We start from the raw sequence: 3,621 nt of genomic DNA, 5'->3' as shown, positions 1-3,621 counted from the left end.
ACTAAAACTACGCACAGAACGTACCCGAACTGCTGATGAACGCAAGGAGGTGCTATTCCTATTCTTCTTCTGGAAAAACGAAAGAGAGCTTCAAAACGGACTGCAGTGCCATCTGAAGCAAAGAGCATACTTCCTGCGGACACTTTTTTGGCTGAGTGGCCCATCTTGTTATTTACTATCTTTGATACTAGATCTAGATCGATATAATCTTGGACAATGAATTTGCATCCCGACTACTCTTTCTCAATTTTTCAAGATTTAGGATAACCTCGATTTCAGAACATAGCAAAGCACCAACATTTTTTTTTTCAAAAATACATTCTTTGAAGAAATAATAAGATAAAAATAGAGTAATTGAGAATCGTTAGTTTACGAAAAAAGGGTCGGTTCTTTTTCTCAGAAGCAATAATCGCAGGAATCGGTTCTGGAATCGATTCTTGGCCCACCACTAGTTCCTACGATCTGGCCAAAATTTTCGACACCAATTAAGAAAAGGATTACTTAGTGACGTCAAAAGGGAACAACAGTTGCAAAATCTGAAATAGGCCAACTACAGAACAAAGGAAAACAGGGAAACGGAAATCTGAGCTCAAAGCTTCAGAACAACAAAGGCATACACGTATAACTATCAATAGGTAGTCTAAACCCGCTTTATTTGACGAGAAAGACGAAATCATTGATCAGTCGGAGGTCCATTTAGATCTAGAAATTAAGGGAAGGTAGGTTAAAACCGTTCCACGGGGAACAAAAGTAAGTCATTCAAAGTAATAGTGGTCTAAAGGAAAAGCTTTTCCAAAAGTATACTTTACATGATGTTCAAATAAACTAAGGACAAAACAATACATTCTGATATTACTGATCGTATTAGACAAGCAACAATCCCTCTACAGCATTTGAGTTTGAGTCGGAATAGCCACAAGGGGGGGGGGGGGGGTATTCAGACTCGAGTCCAAATAGCCACTTCGATTTAGGATATATATATATATATATATATAGGCTACATATATACATATATACATGTATATATAATATTATATATTATATATATATATATATATATATATATATATATAGTGTGTGTGTGTGTGTGTGTGAGAGAGAGAGAGAGAGGGGGGGGGGGGGGAGAGAGAGAGAGAGAGAGAGAGAGAGAGAGAGAGAGAGAGAGAGAGAGAGAGAGAGAGTTTAGAGTCTCGAATACACGTTGTGTTAAAACAATCTTTGCTCATACTCCTTCTCTCTTTTGCTTCAACTCTTTGTTACTAATGTTAGCTTAAACAAAAGTACGTCATTCTAAAAATAGATATAATATTCATAATAATATTATTAAGGGGAAGACTTCCGTAACGAGCGACCACTATGAGACAGAGCAGAATTGAGGGCTTGGGGTAGGGGTAAGGGTAGGGGTAAGGGTAGGGTTAAGGTTAGGGGTAGGAGTAGGAGTAGGGTTAGGGGTAGGGTTAGGTCTAGGCCTCTTCTTTATTGTGTTTGATGGGGTGGTCGCTCGTTACGGAAGTCCTTAAGAGCCGAACACGCTAAGATTTCATTGCGTGCATCATTGCAAAACGTTTTTATTTTCAAGTAGGGCCTAGATCTATATGTTTCTCAAACAGAAAAGTGAAAAATAATGATATAATAATAATAATTGCCACGTACAGACAACCTTTGACTCGCTACTCACCTTATTCGACAAGTACTATAATATCCATCTCCCGCTAACACTGGTTAAAGGAAAACAAGTCTCGCTGTTTCAAGCTGGCTGGCACACTATCTCTGTTGACACAGTTCAGGCTAGATCTTCTTTTATTGGAGAATAAAGTAGGCCACAGTACACGGAGCAAGCCGGAGAGAGATAGCAGTTTTAGACCTGAAGTGGAAAGTCAATAGTCTATATTCGCAAAACCAGGCTTTGGTACTGCAACTTGCAACCTGGACAGTCGCATTATGAACTATATAAGTTTGGTTCAAAATGGGACCGTATCACTTGAGTGTAACAGGACCTGCTTAGTCTTTAGCGCAAAGAGGAATGCTGTGCTTACACGCGTTCCTTTTATGGTTTTTTGTATCAGTAGCTATTATTAGTAATATTTTCTGATAAGTAGCGCAAAACACGGTTGACAGATAGATCTAGTAAGAGCGAGAGAGAGAGAGAGAGAGAGAGAGAGAGAGAGAGAGAGAGAGAGAGAGAGAAAAGAAGACCGAGATAATAAGAAGAAAAGACAACACTAATTACAGACCACTATGTCAGGCTTAGAAGTAGATGTATGAGAGTGATGACAGTCTTTGAACCGGACACGTAATATTATGGTGGTAGTGGTACAACGAGGTTTTGATGTCCTCTTAATAGCACCGTCTGCCCAACGTCAAAGGAACTTGTTTCCCAATCACTAAATGAAATATCACGCTATCTCCCTTCGATCAGTCACTACTCTGTTCCGAATAAACGGCGGAAGGGGAGGGGGGATATGATTTTTTTTTAAAGGGGGGGGGGATGGACAAGTGGTTCAATATTAAAAAACGGGGGAAGTTGGACTTAAAAAAAGGTGGGTGGGGGGCACATTCAACATCATACTTCCCTATACTAGTAGGAACAAATCTGCTTTATTTCTCCTTCAGTGAATAAAAGAACAAGAGATCGTGAAATTTTAGGGATTTTAGTAAGTAACTGTGACAACTTTTCCCATTTAGGAACGAACCAGTTTCATTAAATATATACCAAAGTACAACAGTTTTTAAAAAGCACTGAAGAGTGAGGTAGTCAACCCGATACCGGTACTAAGGGTAATTTACCATTCACAAGAAAGAAGTTTCATTCAGACTAGATTCTATATTTAGATTCTTGTTATGTTTCACATGATCGCCGATCATGGAAAGCTGGAAAATATAATATAGAGTCCTCACAAAATTAAAGCCCCAGGGCCTTCGCCCCCTTGTTGCGGCAATTATTTTGGGATGATATTGATATCGGGCGACTGAAAATTTAATTCCATTTTCAAAAGAAAATATTGAACACGGCCTGAAAATAATACCATTTTATAATCACCGCATCCTGCGGGGAGCGAATTTGATGCTGATTTACAAAAGTTGAGCTTTATTTTAATTGCTCTCTTCTGCGTTACACATTGTGATTTTATTATGTTCGCTTGCGACACAATACATAGCATCGCTGTAGATCAATGATAATATATATTTAGTCAAATCTACCAGACAAGGGTGGGGAGGTGATGGGAGGGGAGGGAGCAAATCGGCGAAAATGCTTTGGGAGTTTGTTCAAGATCTAGGCCTGGCTCGTCGTAGGGACTTGTGTGTGAAATATTGTCAAGCACCACAGTGGATGTCGTGCCGTGCGCCATGTGTAGCCCAGTGTGCACTGTGTGTGTAGTTCTGGCGGCCAGTTCGCTGGCGGTACAACGGGGTAAATTTACAATAGCTTAGTTAAAACCGTACAGCTAAGACAATTGACGGATATGACTGATGGCGGTATAAAGGCGCAAATACTATGTTTATATATGGGATTCTTTTCGTACATTGGCAGGGGGGGGGGGGGCGGTATAACGAAGTTTGACTGTATATAAAATATGATAGGACACGTAATTATACTCCTGGTTTGTGTATGTAGAATAA

This window comes from Aplysia californica, unplaced genomic scaffold (assembly GCF_000002075.1).
Source record: "Aplysia californica isolate F4 #8 unplaced genomic scaffold, AplCal3.0 scaffold00260, whole genome shotgun sequence".
Lineage (NCBI taxonomy): Eukaryota > Metazoa > Mollusca > Gastropoda > Aplysiida > Aplysiidae > Aplysia > Aplysia californica.
Note: the sequence above shows the minus strand (reverse complement) of the source record.